This window comes from Castor canadensis, chromosome 5 (genome assembly GCF_047511655.1).
Source record: "Castor canadensis chromosome 5, mCasCan1.hap1v2, whole genome shotgun sequence".
NCBI lineage: Eukaryota > Metazoa > Chordata > Mammalia > Rodentia > Castoridae > Castor > Castor canadensis.
This window is the reverse complement of record NC_133390.1, coordinates 22,004,668-22,023,694: the sequence shown is the minus strand read 5'-3', so window position 1 is coordinate 22,023,694 and position 19,027 is coordinate 22,004,668.

The window sequence follows — 19,027 nt, the reverse complement described above, 5'->3', positions numbered from 1 at the left end:
AACCCCACTTTGTGAAAAATAAGACTTAGAAGAAAAAGAAAATGGGAATCAAACACTCAAAATCTACTTAACTTTAGAACCAAGTACTAACAAAAGTAAGAAAAAGAGCAATGGTGCTTTTACAAGAAAAACTAAAACACGCACTAAATAAATCTTAAGTAATAAACTAGTATTAATTTCATCTTCATATTGGAGTTTTATTTCAAATTATATGTTTTATCTTCTTACAGACATCAGTTTTATAAGAAAAGAAGTTAATGCTTTTACAAATGTTTTCATGTGTTTTAAAAGTGTAAAATGAGATTCATTCTTTTTTTTTATTTTGCAATTAGCATATAATAGTTATACAGGAGGCTACACTGTGGCATTTACGTATATACATATAATATATCATAATTAGATTTATCTCATTTTTCCATTTACATGCATGAAAATAAAACACTTACACCATATTCGCCTTCCTTCACTGTCTCTTTATCATGTTCCCATCCCTCTGGTATCCACTCTTAGACAGAATCTGTTTCACCTTCCAGTATTTCATTTATTAAAAAGAACATTTTCATTAGTTTATGAGAGTTACATAGAGTTACATAGGGAGTTTCTTTGTGACATTTCCATATATGCATGTATTATACCCCAAATTAGTTCATCCCCACCATGATTCTCCCTTCTACCTCATTACCTTTCTTATGGTGACTTCAACAGGTGTCAATGTTCTATATTTATATTTGTATACAAAGTGCATCAACCATAATCACCCACTTTTCTTCCTTCATTTAAGCTCCCCTTCCAGTAGTGCCTTCCCCTAGTATGACTTGTGTTATGTTCCTGCCCTTCCTTGCTTAGGTGTCTGTTCATTTTTTACAGGGAATTTTTTCTTTGTATTTTACTTGCAAATATATTGTGCATAAGTCAATCTAACCTCCTCCACTACTATTCTTCACACTTTCCCTTATCCTGTGTTACTCAACAGTTTTCAGTGTGTTTTCTTTGTGTCTAATTCCTATACAGATGTTATGCATTTCATTATTATTCACTTTCTATCATTCTTTCCTTCTTTTTCTCCCTTTGACTCATCCTACAGTCCCACTTTTGAAAACATGTTATATATATATATTCATATGTGTATATGATAGTACTTGTATTTGTTTTGGATCTACCTTATTTATATGAGAGAAAACATATGGCCTTGTCTTTCTGAAACTGGCTGACTTTGCTTAAAATGATATTCTGTTGTTCCATTTATTTACTTGTGAAAGACAAATTTCATTATTCTTTATTTAAATTTTGACAGCAGAGAAGACATTATACTAGAATAATGTCAAGTTAATCAAAATTTTATACACTCTGACTTTTCATTAGTACAGCAGGCTACAAAGTTGAAATTTCTACATGTTAGCATTGGAGAACATTGATTAACTTGAGGATGCAGTTTATTTCAATGCTTCTGGTGTGCCTCCAATTTCATACATCCTACTTCCCTCAACTTCCTTTTTCTTATCTGTCATGATCAAGGTCTAAAAATTACCCAGAAAAATTAATATGCCAAAGGAAGGATAATTAACAAAATCACTCTAAGATATTTACATATTATCCCATCTAGACATCATGCAGTTAAAAATTCTCTTGAAAGAGTCATTTAAAAAATTATGGCTTTTTAAAAGGAAATTGCAATGATTGTGCACTTGACAGCATTGGCTAGAGAAATGGAAAGAGACATCTTCTACATAAGGTAGTACTCAAACTGAACCCAAAGTAAAGGCTAAGATATGTACTCAGGATGACTCAATAGGATTTGGGACAGTTTAGCTCTAGGTTTGACTATGTGAGGACTCTCTACCAATGCTGAGGGAAAACACTTTCAGAAAAGTGCGAATGAAATTTTCACCAACTAAGCAACCAAGAATTATACCTTTGATTATCCTAAAAAAGATGAGGAAAAAACCTCCCACATTGTTGTAATGAAGAAGCAAAGGGAATAGAAGTGGGATCCTTCAAGTGATACTGGAAAACAGCTAAGAATCCAGACATGGAATGAGAATTAGCCTGCATTCCACATCCTAATCTTCTCACTTATTACTAGCTCTGGTCTTGGGCAATTTACATAAAAATTTAAACCCTCACTTCCTCATTTATGAAATAGTGGTTCTGAAGTGAATAATAATCATCTTAAAGAGATTATTTAAGGGTTTTTTGTCTCTCTTCTTGTAGTATCTATATAGAGCAAATCATTATAGTGACCAAGATTGCCTCTAAATCTGCTGTATTTCAACACTAATTCTGAAAAGTTGGGTCAAACAGTTGCTGTTGCTGCTAAATAAAAAATAAATTGAAATGTAGTGGCATAAATATCAACAGTGTAATTTTTTCATGATTTTGTTTGTTATTGTGACAAAACTTGAAAATTATTTTCATTATATGATACAGGTATGTTCACTTATTTGGCTGCTGGTTTCAAAATGAAGCCTGCTAAGTGAAGTCCCAATATAAAAATTGTTAAAAAACCTGTGTTCACATCACCTCTGTTTGCCATTTGCAGCTGACAAGTTAAGACATATGAGTAAGAGGGAAGTCAATATATGTGCTTACAGGGTATGAGCTATGTTATGGTTCACGGAGTGAAACAATCCTTGTGCCTTCTAATGTTTCACAAATTTTCCAATGTAGACAGTCACTTATCTCTTTCCCAGACTTACAAAGTCTGACTTCATTACCAGAATCAAGCTTGTGTTTCAGCATATATTCAAATGAGTTAATTTCTGAGTCTGGCAATACTCCTACTCATAATGTATAGATCTTTGGGTGCAATTTTCTGCACAGAGTCCTGTTTACTAAGAAAATAATTTAACTGCCTCCAGAAAAGTTCTATATGTAACTGTAAATAAGAGGAAGAAAATAACAATAGATACTGCCATCCAAAACCTAAGGAAGTAAATATAGCATTTGATAGTACTTATTTACAGAATTTTGAGATAAAGCCAGGCAAAGATTACTAATTCTCTCACCCTACCCCCCGCCCCTGCATAGGGAATTTTCCTTCAATAGGATTTGGTTTATTTCCTGAGTATTATTTCTAAATCATTTCCTTTCAGTGGCTCTTAGTGTGACTCTTTGAAATGTCTTTAATTTTCTGTAGGAAATGTTATAAAATTATAACTGAATAAATTTCTTAGCCTGCTCCATAGCATGAAATACTTATTACCTACTAAGATATTTTTGTTTAAAATAAACCACATTGTCAAAGACAAGTTGGTTATAGTGTGTGGCTTAATATCTGGGTCCTCTATTCTGTTCCACTGATCTTCATGTCTGTTTTTATGCCAGTACCATGCTGTTTTTATTGCTATTGATTTGTAATATAGTTTGAAGTTGGGTATTGTGATACCTCCAATGTTGTTCTTTTTACTGAGTATTGCCTTGGCTATTCATGGCCTCTTGTGCTTCCATATAAATTTAACAGTAGTTTTTCAATCTCTTTAATGAATGTCATTGGGATGTTGATGGGAATTGCATTAAACATGTAGATTACTTTTGGGAGTATAGACATTTTTACTATGTTAATTCTACCAATCCATGAGCATGGGAAATCTCTCCACTTTCTATAGTCTTCCTCAATCTCTTTCTTCAGAAGTTTATAGTTTTCCTTGACGAAGGCACTAAAAATATACAATGGAGAAAAGACAGCCTCTTCAACAAAAACTGCTGGGAAAACTGGCTAGCAGTCTGCAAAAAACTGAAACTAGATCCATGTTTATCACCCTATACCAATATTAACTCAAAATAGATCAGGGATCTTAATATCAGACCCCAAACTCTAAAGTTGCTACAGGAAAGAGTAGGTAGTACTCTGGAATTAATAGGTATAGGCAAGAATTTTTTCAATGGAACCCCAGTAGCTCAGCAACTAAGAGATAGCACAGATAAATGGGACTTCATAAAACTAAAAAGCTTCTGCTCAACAAAAGAAATGGTCTCTAAACTGAAGAGAACACCCACAGAGTGGGAGAAAATATTTGCCAGCTACACATCAGACAAAGGACTGATAACCAGAATATATAGAGAACTCAAAAAACTAAATTCTGCCAAAATTAATGAACCAATAAAGAAATGGGCAAGTGAACTAAATACAACTTTCTCAAAAAAAGAAATTCAAATGGCCAAAAATCACATGAAAAACTGCTTACCATCCTTAACAATAAAGGAAATGAAAAATAAAACCACACTAAGATTCCCCCTCACCCCTGTTAGAATAGCCATCATTAGCAACACCACTAACAACAGGTGTTGGTGAGGATGCAGGGAAAAAGGAATCCTCTTACACTGCTGGTGGAAATGTAAACTAGTACAATCACTCTGGAAAAAAATTTGGAGGCTACTTAAAAATCTAAACATTGATCTACCATATGATCCAGTAATACCACCCTTGGGGATATACCCAAAAGAATGTGACACAGGTTACTCCAGAGGCACCTGCACAGCCATGTTTATTGCAGCACTATTCACAATAGCCAAGTTATGGAAAGAGCCAAGATGCCCCACTACTGACAAATTGATTAAGAAAATGTGGTATTTATAGACAATGGAATTTTATGCAGCAATGAAGAAGAATGAAATGGATGGAATTGGAGAACATCATTCTGAGTGAGGTTAGCCTGGCCCAAAAGACCAAAAATCATATGTTCTCCCTCATATGTGGACATTAGATCAAGGGCAAACACAACAAGGGGATTGGACTTTGATCACATGATAAAGCAAGAGCATGCAAGGAAGGTATGAGGATAGGTAAGACACCCAAAAAACTTGATAGCATTTGTTGCTCTCAATGCAAAGAAACTAAAGCAGATGCTTTAAAGCAACTGAGGCCAATAGGAGAAGGGGACCAGAAACTAGAGAAAAGTTTAGATCAAGAAGAATTAACTTAGAAGGTAACACACATACACAAGAAATCTATGCGAGTCAACTCCCTGCATAGCTATCCTTATCTCAACTAGCAAAAACCCTTGGTCCTTCCTATTATTGCTTATACTCTCTCTTCAACAAAATTAGAGATAAGGGCAAAATAGTTTCTGTCTGGTAGCGAGGGGTTTGGGGGTAATGGAGGGGGTGGGGGGTAGGGAGGGGGTGGGAGGTAGGTGGGAGAAATGACCCAAATATTGTATGCACATATGAATACAATATAAATTTTAAAAAATAATAAAATAAATCACATTAATTCAAGCTGGTACATTTCCTTCAAATGTAAGGTGATTTTTATTCTGAAATCAAGTTATAATCTACTAGATTAAGACAAAAGCCACATATAAATATCCCTAGTCAAATTCACAAATTAAGTGCTTCATTTTATGTTTATCACAGACTTGGACTATCTTTGGGCAGCCATTATTCTTTCCACTACAGTCTATGTAACAAATTACTAAAAAATATAAATATTAATACAAACAATCTTTTTGTTTTCTACCACATGGTTCTGTGCATTCACTTACCTTACTTTTATGTTTTCTTTAGCCATTCTGGTATTTTGAAATTGGTGAGTATATTAATGTGTATATTTAGATATACAACTTATTTTTAGCTTTATATTCTTTCTTGACTCTTGCAATTGTGTGATCTGTAAAGTGTGATAAACCTGTAGTCTGCAAACTAGAAACTCAGAAAAGCCAGTTTTGCTATAAAGCAAATTCTTTAGTCAGAAGCATATAAGTAGAATCTAGCCCTGAAATAATAATGATAGTGATAATAATAATAATAATATAGGATTTTAAAATGAGGACTCATAATAAGAGTGGAACCACTGGGAGGAGCGAGGGAGTAAAGGAGAAGGTTGTGGGGGATTGAATATGACTGAAATTCATCATATGTAGGTATGAAAATAGCTTAATGAAACCACTAAAAAGGTTAAAAAATGGAGTAGGAGGACAGAGGCTTAAGAAACAACAATAGAGAAGGTGAATTTGATCAAAGTATATTATATTCATGTATATAAAAATCACAATGAGAACCCTTTGAACAATTAATTTGCAGTAATAAAGCAAAGGAAGAGAAAAAATAAAGAAGCAATGCTGTATAGAATACTATAATACAATTGCATGAGATGACAGTTCTAGCAAAAGCACTGCATGTAAGGTAGGAAAATCATAAAGAATAAACATCTTTTCAACTAAATGCTAACACTTCCTTGATGGAAACTATCCTATATAGTCAAGCTGCGACCAGGTAACTGCCTAACGATTCCCAGGAATGACATTACATCAATGACTCTTATGGTCTTTGGTGTTGGCAGACTGGTCAGTCAATCATGCATGTTTTCAGAAAAATTCTCCAGGTGAATTCCCAGCATGAATCCTCTGGATTTTAAAGGTGGACCTTGCCATTATTTAAGACAGAAAATCTCCACAAAAGAAAAAACTTTCTTCATTAGCAGAGACTAAGTGCTTAGCTATGGGCCACTAAATTAGTAGGAAACCTGTGCTATTCATTATAAACTGAATGTTATCTGACACACAAATCTATAAAGTTAGGCACAGACAGCAGTACAGCATCATCAATGAAAATGACATAAGCATGATCAGACTTAACTAGGCCCTAAGTACACAAGTAAGTTAAATGAAGAACTGGATTTATGCCTATGTTTCTGCCGTGGATCCTCTGCCTTCTCCCTAGCCTGCACATCTGGATTCACATGTAATTCTGTACAATCAGGTGACAGATAATAAGGAGACTTAGACCTGCTTTACAGATATATTTGCAAGTTTTGCAGCACCAATTTAAAATCTCCCTTTGCAGTACCACAGTTCCTCTGCAGAATATCTCTGAAGGTCACTAGTAAAGGAAAATTCTACTAGTGGGCATTACTTTCATAAGTGCACGTGACTGTTCATTTTTTTGGAATCAATGACCAAACGTAATTTTTTGCTGACACATGGACATAGCCAAAGTTGATTTCTCAGGGACTTGTAAGGAACATGATTTGGACTTTGGTGACAAAGTAACTTTGGAAAAAAGAGTATGTGAGTAGAACCCTCTGTAAGGACAAAAGTTTGTAAATATTTGCGTCTGATGTGAATGTCCAATAAATGGTAATCTCAGGAGAGAAAGATCTTAATAATCAAGTGGTGATGTCATGGTGACTCATTGTGTGGATGCCATTCAGCTTTTTATCCCATGTACACTTGCCATCCACCAATGGACTCATGAACAAATGGACTCATGGTGGAAGGGAAGGAGGAAGTACATAGGCTCAACAACAGGGACTACCACTTACGCATCTTTACAAACAATTCACATGTTTATAATTGCTTTCTTTGCTATTGTAAGTAAAGAGATTATCACTTTTAAACATAACCATATTAGAAAACAAATTCCAGAAACCCCAGAACCATTTCAGAAATCTGATCCTCAGAATTGTATTTCACCAGAGTACTCTTGGTCCTAAATCTCCATGAGTCAGGATCAGACATTAGATGGACAGAGATGCAGATCTGGGTGTATCTTCAGCTATGTTCCCCACCTATAGATTAGGCTGTAGCAAAGCAACATCATTAGAATCGGTTACAGAATTTTAAAAGTATATTTTATTATTCTTTAAGTGTAAGAAATAAAATATCATGTGAAATATATAGAGAACAACATTATAGAACATGTTTTAAAATATTACATTTAATGTCCAGTAAAAAACTCATAAACTTCAAATTGATTTGGACAATCAACTTCCTCATTTTCACCCCACTGTTAAGGAACTTGCAAAGATTAATTCCTCAAGCAACAAATATGAATGGTTGCTGATGACTTTTAAATAGATAACTCTTAATTTTGAAATACAAATTCTATCTTTGTCTATCTCCTATAGACAAATTATTTACAAATCACTGATTGAAATCACATATTTATCATAATCCATGTTACCTAAGGATTCAAAATAAATCATTTTTCTAATTATTCATGTCTTAAAATTCTGCATAGCTTATAATTTGAGAACTATGTGTAATTTTCAGTTGTACATTGCTACCGAATGAACTAATAAATATTGTTCTAAGAATATACTTTGTATGATTTAATACTTTTAAATTTATTGAGACTTATTTTAAGGCTCAGAATATCATTTGTCTTGGCAAGTGTTCAGTATAAACTTAAAAACAATATTTTATGTTGCAATTGGGTTGAGTGTTTTATGAAAGTCAATTATGTCAATGTGGGTAATAATGATATGTAAAAGTGTTCTATATCCTTATTGATTTTCTGTCTCATGATTCTATCAATTATTCAGACAGTGGTCCAAAAACTTGGCTCCATATTTTTGAATTTGTCTTTCTTTTTGCACTTCTACCATTTTTTCCTGTTTTATTTTAGAATTCATTATTAGTTGTATTAGAATTGTTATAGTGTTTAGATAAACTAGCCCCTTTATAATAATAAAGATTACTTTAGCATACTTTCTCTGAAATCTACTTTACTCTTCTAGCTACCTCCAAAAGAGTAAACTATTCTGTCAATAAACATAATGAATGCAGATGATCCTCAAAAATGTCTGGATAAGTTAAATAATTCAGAAACATGACAGCACATATATTTGAAAACATTTATTCAATAAAATGGAGAGAAAAAGCTATAAAAAATCCAAAGTAATTCACAACAAAGTAGAGAATGTTAGTGATTTTTTCTAAGCATGAGAAAATAGGGTGAGTGAAGAGAGATTACCAAGTGCACAAGAAACATTATTTAGATAAGAGAAACATTCATTATCTTGATCATTTTCATCTTTCACAGGTGTGTACTTCAAGCAAACTGATATCATCTATGTAAACAGTTTATTGTTTATAAATTATTCATCAATGAAGCTATTAATGTCCAATGTATATTCTTATGAATCTGCCCAAACAACAACAAAATAAATGTTGTGTATACTGATAAGATAAAATACTTTGAACATAATAAAAAGTTATTTATTTTTATCTTCTAAGTTATAGATGGAAGAATCCTAGTAACACTAGGCTTACTGATTGAAATACTCCAAGTATTTGTGTTGGCATGTATGGCCTTACATTGACATGTATGATGTCCTTCCTGTCAAAGGCATGTTATTGGCAAAAATAATTCAGATAGTCAATTAAATTATTTCTTCTTCTACATATCTTAAAAGGTTTTGAGCTGCCTGAACTCAAATTCAATTTGAAAGTGTTTAAAGTCAATTTTAAAGCTTTATATTTCAATAGCTTCTATGAAATACAGGGAAAATAACTAGAGGAGATTCAAATTAAAAATCCTGTTTATGACATTGTAGTAAGATTGTGTTACTTTTCACACATGTGTGTGCATGTGCATGTGTGTGCATATGCATGCATTTGCGTATGTGTGTGTGTGCACGTGTGTGTTAATCAGCCTTTTCATTGCTGTGATAAATAGCTGAGGGAAATTAGAAATCATTTAAAAGATAAAAGATTTATTTTTGATCATGATTTCAGAGGTCTCAATCCATGCTCATTTGCCTCCCATGAGAACCCCCACTCTTCTCATGAGATGGAGCAAAGGGGACCTACTGGAGCAAAAGTGCTCACCTCATGGTGGAAAGGAAGAAAAAGGGGACAGGGACAAAATATGTCCCTCTAAGTAAGCCCCTCATAACATATTTCTGCCACCTAGCCCACAACTTTTAAAATTTCCACTGCCTTTCAAAACAGACCCCTAATCCTTTAACACATGAGCTTGCTGGGGACATTTCATATTCAAAAGATAACATTTTACTTCTGATCCTCAAAGGCTCATGTTCATCTCATACTGCAAAATGAATTTAGTCTACTTCTAAGAGGCCCCAGTTTCAACAGTTCCAACATTGTTCAAAAGCTTTGTCTTCCTTATTATGCCTATGTCTTCTCTTCAACAAAATTAGAGATAAGGACAGAAGAGGTCTGCCTGGAAGCAAGGGGTGGAAGGAGGGAAAAGGTGAGGGATGGTGGGAAGGGGGGAGAAATGATACAAACAATGTATGCACATGTGAATAAATGAATAAAAAAAGTTAATGTTAGTTTACCCTAAAAAACTCAAGACAAACTCAGCTATGAGCACATATAAAAATCAAAAAGAAAGTTTCATACTTTCAATGTTTATTTGTGGAATAGGCACATGGTAAACATTCTTATTCAAAAGGCAAGGAATTGAGGGAAAGGAGTGATAGGACCAAAGCAAGACCATAACCTAGCAGAGCAGCCAGTGTATACCAAAGCTCTGTATCCAGCACCCAGTTCACACTTTGGCATGTTGTGAGCTCCAAAGGGCTACGGCAGACTTCCCCCTTTGACCCTGCCAATTGCAGGTCAAATGCTCACTCTTTGACTGGTTCTGTTTGCTGAAGATGATCCACATTTGGTATCTCCAACATTCAGTGGTCTTCAATGCATCTTCAGCTTCATTCTCACAGCATCACATATTACCTTTTGAGTGGCTGTCTGCAGGGACTCCAACACTTTCATACATTTAGTAGGTTCTCAGACTTTCCTTGTAAATCTAAATGCAAGCCTCCATGATCCTGTAACCCATGCATTCTGCGTGTCTACAAAAAAAGTATCACATGAATGATGTAAAGAATACTCCACTATCTGAGGCAGCATCTGGGCCTCCCAATACAGTGCCATTAGTTGGGTACCAAGCCTTCAGTACATGAGCTGACTGGGGGGACATTTCATGTTCAAACCATAACAGCACACTTGCATGTGTGCTTTGCCTCTGTATTGTTCTTCCACTCTTGACTCTTTTTAAGTTAATTAACTAATTAATTAATTTTTATTACTGTTGTACAGGGGGTACACTGTGAAATTTACAAAAGTACTTATACTATATAATAGTTGAATTCACCCCCTCAATGCTTCTCCTTTATTCCTCTTCCCCTCATTTCTAGAATAGTTTCAACAGTTTCAGTTTTTTATCTATTTTCACATGTACACAATATTTGGATGCAGAAGGATATGGAGAGAGGTTGTAGGTGTATGAATATGGTGCAAAAATGGTGTACACTCTTGACCCTTTAAAGTGTTCTTCTCAGATTACTATTTTGGTAGTCTTATAGGTTAGTTTTAGAGTATATAGTTGTCATTAATTAGGAATTGGAAGAAGAAGAGAAACAGGTCTACACCATTTTTGTCTTAGAAAGAAATTTCTTTCCATCTTTTAAATAAAGCAAAAATAGAAATCTGATATACTTACCTCTTATGTGTTTTATGAAAGGAAGAATCCATAGCATTATGTTCTAAAAGTATCTAAACAATAAGTGCTTATATAAATACTATTTTAGGGTGAAAGGGTGGAAGAAGATTTATCAAATTAATGCCCTGCCCAAACAAGCAGAAGCAGCAAACTTACATCACATAAAGTAGACTTAAAACCTAAGTTATTCAGAAGAGATGAAGAAGGTTACTTCGTTAACAAAAGCAATAATACATCAAAGGTAAACAATTATTAACTTATATATGCCTAATATCAGTGCACATGCCATCATTAAATGTGCACAGATGGACATAAAAATACAGAAAGGCCCCATCACAGTGGTAGTGCTAGACTTTAATATTACTCTGACACCAATAGATAGGTCATCCAAACAAAAAATGAACAAAGAAATTTTAAATTTGAACGATACCATAGACCTAAAGGACCTGACAGACATCTACAGAGTATTCCACCCTGCAATAGCACAATATACATTCTGATTAGGATCCCATGGAATGTTCTCCAAAATAGACCTTATCTTAGTGCACAAAGCAAGTCTCAACAAATATAAAAAAAAAAAAAAAAACATTAAATGATACCCTGCATACTGTTTGACCACAACACAAGAAAACTGGAACTCAACAACAAAAGAATCAGCAGAAAATATTCAAGTAAGTGGAACATCAACAACATGTTACTCAATGAGAAGTAGGTAGTAGAAGAAATAAGGAAGGAAATCAATAAGTTCCTGGAATTTAATAAAAATGAAAACACAACCTATCAGAACCTATGGGACATAGCTAAGGAAGTGCTAAGAGGAAAGTTTATAGCCATGAATGCATGCATATATTAAGATCACAGAAATATCTCAAATAAATGACCTAAGGCTATATCTCAAACTCCTAGAAAAACAAGAACAAGCCAAACCCAAAATTCACAGAAGGAGATAAATAATTAAAATTAGGGCTGAAAATAATGAAGGAGACCTAAAAGACATACAAAGAAACAAAAAGTTGGTTCTTTGAAAAAATCAATGAGATTGATAAACTTCTGGCAAATCTGTCTAAAATGAGGAAGGAAAAGACCCAAATTAATCAAATCAGAAACAAAAAGGGGGAGATAATAGCAAACACCAAAGAAATTGAGGGAATCATAATGGACTACATTGAAAACCTATTTTCAAATGCATTGGAAAATCTAGAAGAAACAGACAAAATCTAAATACACATGAATATCCAAAATTGAACCAAGAAGATAATAATCACCTAAACAGATCTATAATATGCAATGAAATTGAAGCAGCAATAGTCTCTGAAAAAAGTAATGTCCAGGGCCTGATGGAATCCCCTTTGAATTCTACCAAACCTTTAAAGAAGACCTTTAAATTTTTCCATGAAATAGAACATGAAGGAACACTGCCAAGCCAAAGTCATTCTATGAAGCCAGTATATTGTACTCATCCCCAAACTGGACAAGAACACAACAAAAAATTAATAAACAGGATTACAGGCTAATCTGTTTAATGAACATAGATACAAAAATCCTCAATAAAATAATGGCAAATCAAATTCAACAGCATATCAAAAAGATTATACACCATGACAAAGTTGGGTTCATCCCAGGGATGCAGGAATTGTTCAACGTGCACAAATCATTAGATGTAATACAGAAGCAAGTCATTACATATATTAACAGAAGCAAAGACAAAAGCCACTTGACTATCTCAATAGATGAACAAAAAACATGACAATATTCACCATCCTTTCATGATTAAAGCTCTGGTGAAACCAGAAATAGAAAGAATGTATCTCTACATAATAAATGTTATATATAACAAGTCCAAAGCCAATGTCACACAAAATGGGGAAAAACTGAAAACAATTCCTCTAACGTAAGGAACAAGATAAGAGTGTTCCCCTCCATGCACATTCAATAAAATCTTGAAATGCCTAGCAAGAGCAATAATGCAGGAAGAAGAATTAAAAGGAATACAAATAAGAAAGGAGGAAGACAAACTATTCCTATTTGCAGACAACATGATGTTATTCCTAAAATAACCTCCAAAACACTGAGGCATCATAAACAGCTTTAACACAATAGCAGGATGCCAAATCAATTTACAAAAATCAGTAGTCTTTCTAATACCAATAATGAAGAGAATGAGAAGGAATATAGGAAAATTACTCCATTTACAAAAGCCTCAAAAAAAATCAAATACCCAGGAATAAACTTAACACAGAACATTGATGACATCTACAAAGAAAATTACAAACCACTGAAGAAAAAAATCAGACTACAGAAGATGGAAAGAACTCTCATGCTAATGGGCTAGTAGAATCAACATAGTGAAAATGGCTATATTACCAAAAAAAAATCTACATGTTCAATTCAATGCCCATCAAAATCCTAATGACATTCATCACAGAGAATAAAAAATCAACCTTAAACTTCATTTGGAAGCACAGAAAAACTGAGAAAAAAGAGAAACTCTGGAGGTATCACAATATCCAACTTCAAACTATACTACAGAGACATAGCAATAAAAATAGCATGTCACTGGCACAAAAACAGATATGAAAACCAGTGGAATAGAATGAAAGATCTGGATAAGAATTCACATAGCTATGCTCACCTGGTTTTTGACAAAAGCTCCAAAGCATACCATGGAGAAAAGATAGTATTTTCAACAAATGTTGCTTGGAAAACTGGGTATCTGCCTACAGACAAGTAAAACTAGATCCATGTTTTTCACTCTGTTTAAGGATCCACTCAAAGTGGATTAAGGACTTTAATATAAGACCTGAAACTTTGAAGCTAGTGCAGGAAAGAGCAGGACTACACTGGAAGTGACAGGCATAGACAATGACTTCCTAAGTAGAATTCAAATGGCTCAGCAACTAAGAGAAAGAAATGACAAATGGGGCTACACAAAATTAAGAAACTTCTGAACAACAAATGAAATGGTTTGTAAATTGTAGAGGCTTCCTAGAGAATGGGAGAAAATATTTGCCAGCCATATATCTGACAAGGGTTTGGTGACCAGAATACACAGTGAACCCAAAAAACTAAATCGCCCCCAAATCAAGGACCTAATAAGAAATGGGAAAATGAACTTGACAGAGTCTTTTCAAAAGAAGAAGTCCAAGTGGCTGAAAAACACATAAAAATGTGTTTAACATCCCTGGTCATAAAGGAAATGAGAATCAAAATCACACTAAGGTTCCACCTTACTCCTGTTAGAATAGCTACCATCAAGAACACCACCAACAACAAATATTGTCTAGGATGAGAGAGAAAAAGAAATCCTCATACATTGCAGGTAGGAATGTAAATTAGTGCAACCACTATGGAAAACAATATGGAGGCTCCTCAACAGAATAAAATAGGACTACCATATAATCTATCAATTCCACTCCTAGGGACATATCTAAATGAATGTGAACCAGGTTACAACAAAGGCACCTGTACACCCATGTTTATTGCAGCATCATTCACAATATCTAATCTTTGGAAACAGCCAAGATGCCCACTACTGATGAATGGATTAAGAAAATGTGGTATTTATATAGAATGGAATTTTACTCAGCCACAAAAAAGAATGAAATTTTATCATTTGCAGGTGTATAGATGAAACTGGAGAACATCATCTTAAGTGAAGTTAACCAGTCCCAGAAGGCCAAAAGATGCATGTTTTCTCTTGGAAGTTGAATATAGACCTAATACAAATACTAATACAGACCTAATACAAATCCCTCACACTAAGGGGAGGTCACATATGAGGGTGATAGGCTAAAAGAAGGAAACTAAGGAGATGAATATGTTTGATATATTCTCTATACAAAAGTGAATATAGAATTTTTAGGCTGCTTGAAACCATAAAAAGAGAGGACAAAGGTAGAATGAACAAAAAAAGAGATGAACCAATTCAGGTTATAATATATACATTCATGGAAATATCACAAGGAAACTCTCTGTGTAACTTCCTTTATCACAAGCAATAATGTCATTTTTTTTTCTTTCTTCTTTTTCTTCTGCAAAATCAGGGAACAGAGGGTGGAACAGATCCTTCTCAGGCAGGGCAAGGTTGGAAACACTAGGAAGGGAGGTGGCAGGGAAAAGGGGTAGGAGGGTGAGTACTGTTAAAAAAAAGCTGTGTACACATGTATGTAAAAGCAAAAATGATACCTGTTGATAGTATCCCTGGAATTGGGAAAAGTGGATAAAGGAAAGTGGTAGAGGGGTTGAATTCAAGTATGATATACTTCATACATTGTAAGAGCTTTTATAAATGCTGCAATGTACTCCCACCCAGCACAAAGTAAATAAGTGTTTATACTACTAAAATATTAGACTGAAAATTGCCACAAATATGAATTGTATGATTGGATTATTTTGCAGATATTTAAAATGTGAAAATGGAAAATATATAGTATGTATTTTATTTACATTTCAGTATAGAATAATAATCTTAAACACCATCAATCAAGAGTTGCCTTTTGTCTACGATCAAAACGTTAGTATAAAATTAAGACTTTTCTAAGATTTATATTTTAAATAAATACAACTAGATTTAAGATTTTTCAAGACATTAGCTTTAACTGATTTTAGCTAAACTATCAACTACTTATATAAATCACACCAGGTTATTTTTAAATTTTCATTTTTTGTTTTATCTACCTAGCAAAATTCTAGGTGCATTCTCCATTTTCTCATCTTTTTGCCCTTATGCACTGGTTGACCAGTTGTGAACGTGTTTTCAGAACACCTAGAAAACCGCTTCATGTTCAGAGCTGGGCATGAGCTGCAATTTAGCTCAAAGGGACACACTGGGATTTCAACAGGGATCATCTGGGTTAAAAACTACTAAATGCAGGTGCCATCTGTGAAACTGGGCAGTGATTATGCAAACACATAACATTTCCTATGTGAGAAAGAAGTAAGAGGGAGAGTTGAGCAATGGACAGACCCAATGTAATGATGAGTACTTCTAAAAACAAAAGAAAACAAAACCCTATACATATAGCCATCCATTCTTTGAAATTTTCATTTGGAGAATAGAATTAATTCTCTGCATTAAGCCAGTTTGAGTAAAATTTCTTTTTCATTACTAGTATACTAAATATTCCTAAGTAATAGAATAAGTACAACATAGTTTTAACTTATAATACTTATCCACACTTTCCCTGATGGATTAAAGCTTGAAGAGCTTGTCCAATTTATTTCACATTTTCTTTTGTGAGTATTAATTAGTAATGCCTCTACATATATGAATGCTCTCTTTGCATTAGCTATTTACATACTAAAAAGGCATGCGAGAAGGACCCATGAAAATAATGATTATTCTTCATTAAGTAGAGTAGGAATAAACTGGCCTTCTGTGATGTTCCCAAAGGTAAATATTAAGAAGATGTCAAGCAATCAACAATGCTAGTCTCAGGAGGATCTTTAATATTTTTCTAACAGAAGCTGTGAATGACCTGTGCTATAATGGCCAAAAGTGATTACAAACATGAATGAGTCATTATGGTTTTATCATTAAATTAAAATTTAATCCAAATAAATGTTATCCTAAGGTGGTAAGGAAATCGAGAGAGAATATACTTCTATTAGGAACCAAGATACACAACAATCTAAGTTATAACAAATTTGAAGCAATCAAAAGATAAATTATGTTGTTTTAATACTTAGTCTTTCTAGGTTTGCAATTCTAAAATAAATGAATGTTTTAATCACAATCCTGTCACCATATTCTGTCCCCAGTTATATAATTTCAAATGAGTGTTACTTGTAGATTATTAGGTAGGTTACCAATAAAACCTAATACCTGACCTATTCTGACTCTTGATATGTCATTGTACATCAGTCATAACAGTATCCTAGGCAGTGATATGTTTTTATACCATAGATTAGTAAACACATTGGAGTTTTCCATGCTGGTTATCTTGCAGCTGTGATCAATACCAAACCAAGTACATTGTCTTTATTACCAACCAGGAGCTCATTTGGAATCAGTTCAACTCCATGTCAAGAACAGTAACTTTCTTTCCCCATTTCAGCCCATTTCATAGTGTTCTGCATGACTAGTTCTCCACATCACAGTCTGATACATCCAAAGTTGTTGTAACATTTTAACTGCCCAGTCCTTTCCCCACCTCTCCATATGTTCTCTCCATAAGGGAGTCCCTATTATCAGTGCTTTCAGTGAAGATGTAGTCATGATTCTGCTTATGTTGATTCTGTAAGGGGCACTCAAACTGCTTTTGCTGAAAAGCATTGACTCCTTATTAGGTCCCATGAATTAACTAAAACCAGTAGAAGCTTGGCATCCCTTCCTCAATTTTGTATGTCTTTGCTTTAAGCCATTCTCTTTATAGTCCCTTTACAGTCACCTTGCATTCCAGAAAAGACAGATTTGAAAATATCTTTATGACAATGAACTGGAGACACCTGGAGCTGCCATGTTCTCAGTGAAGACAATTATCCCAAGAATTCTCTGAAAAAGGAACCAGATTAATCCCCCAAGGGGATAACTTCCAAAACAGGACCAAACTACCTGCCTGACCAAGATTAACAGCCCAATCCAGTCATAAGACCAACCAAACCACACCTGTGACTGGGACTGTTATCTATGCATATAGAATCTTAGGAGTTTTGGTCTTGGGTACAAAACTCTGGTTTCAGTTCTTCTTGTCAGAATATTCTTCCACTCTCTCTTACCTATTTTTTAGGTTTGGCATCAATTTGGTTTCTAATCATTTGCTTCCTGCAGTCTCTTATTTTTACTCCCACAATAAGCTGCACAAATCCTTATTTATTTATTCATTTATTTATTTATGTTGAGGACTTCTGTCCTCAACAAACTGACCTGTCCAATAAGTGATGCCTTTCATTTAGCATAGAATAGCTTTTTGTCTGTTTTTCACTAGAAATATTTCTTTAAGTAGTGAATTAAAATTTTTCCAAGATAATTCTAGGTTGTACATCATTTCTAAGACTAAAGAATAGTGATATTTGTGAAAATATTTTAAATATAAGCATTTTACTTATGTGCACATTAAAAATCACTTAAACAGACAGATTCCCAAGAATAACATATATACAAGATAAGACTGAAGACCTTGGCTCAAAGGCAATAGGCCAAAAGCTGAAGATCCAGAAAGAGGACACTATGTAATTTATTTTTAGAATTTCTGTTAGATAACATTACCACAAAGATCTAATAATATCATAATGATGCATCAAATTTAATAAGTACACAAACATGAGAGTCAAATTTTTGATCCCTATAAAATTTTCAGTGATGTTGGCATGAATTAGCAGTGACAAGGGAAAGATAAAATTATAATTTCAATATAGACTTTGAAATTTTAAAAAAGGTGATCTATTCCATTCTTTAAAGAATGAGTCTGTAGATAATCAAAGAGAATATAAGTATAATATAGTTTATCCACAATTAAATAAATAATCAGTGTGTTTCTGTCCCAAACTGACTGAACACACACACACACACACACACACACACACACACACACATCCTTGTGAGAAGACAACAATGAACAGCTGCTGTACTTGGGTGGTTATAAAATAAACTCTATGGCTCTATAAGAATTTTTCGGTATTTTTTTCTTATTTCATGGGACAAGCCTGTCCTTAGTGTTGCTGTTTATTGGCAGGACCTGGGTGATCAGAGCCAAAAAAGATGGGAAGTTGTGCTCAATAGTCACTTCATTGAAGATCACTTCTATTTTTTATAAACTCCTTTTTCACAGAGAGCATTTGGTCAGAAAAAGCATGCCAAGTATTACATGTCAAGGTTACATTAGTACAAGGAAGC